The following is a 637-nucleotide window of genomic DNA, read 5'->3' as shown; positions in this document are numbered from 1 at the left end:
TCATTGTTTTCAAACTTGGGTCCCAAAATCACAAGTCAAAAGAGTAGACATTTGGAGTAGTTGGTACTCATTGTAGTTGAGCTGCTTTTCCCAAGGGAATTCTATGCAGCATGATCCAAGGTCAATAGCAACATTGATTTCACATTTATTTATTTATTTATTTTTTAGGGAAATTTATTTTTATTCAGTAATTTCTTCTGAGCAAATGTTACGATATTTTGATTTTGAAAAATTATTCCATGATCTATTCCTTATTTACATTTTGAGAACAGTGTGTAGAAATTTAATTTTAAATGTCCATGAATTTATTATATTTTTATTTTTATTTATTTTTATTTTTTATTTTATTTTATTTTATATTGTCAATATACAATGTGGTTGATTATTGTGGCCCATTATCGAAACCTCCCTTCCTCTTCCCTCTCCTCCCTCCCGCCCAACAACCTCCTGTTCACTTGTGGTATCGACTTCAAGGAATTGTAATTGTTGTGTCTTCTTCCCTCCCACCCCTCAGGTTATTTGTGTATTTACTTATTTATTTTTAGCTCCCACAAATAAGTGAGAACATGTGATATATCTTTCTGTGCCTGACTTGTTTCACTTAATATAATTCTCTCTAGGTCCATCCATGTTGCTG

This window comes from Galeopterus variegatus, unplaced genomic scaffold (genome assembly GCF_000696425.1).
Source record: "Galeopterus variegatus unplaced genomic scaffold, G_variegatus-3.0.2 Scaffold1632, whole genome shotgun sequence".
NCBI classification, from domain to species: domain Eukaryota; kingdom Metazoa; phylum Chordata; class Mammalia; order Dermoptera; family Cynocephalidae; genus Galeopterus; species Galeopterus variegatus.
The sequence above is the reverse complement of the archived record's forward strand: the minus strand, read 5'-3'. Positions refer to the sequence as shown.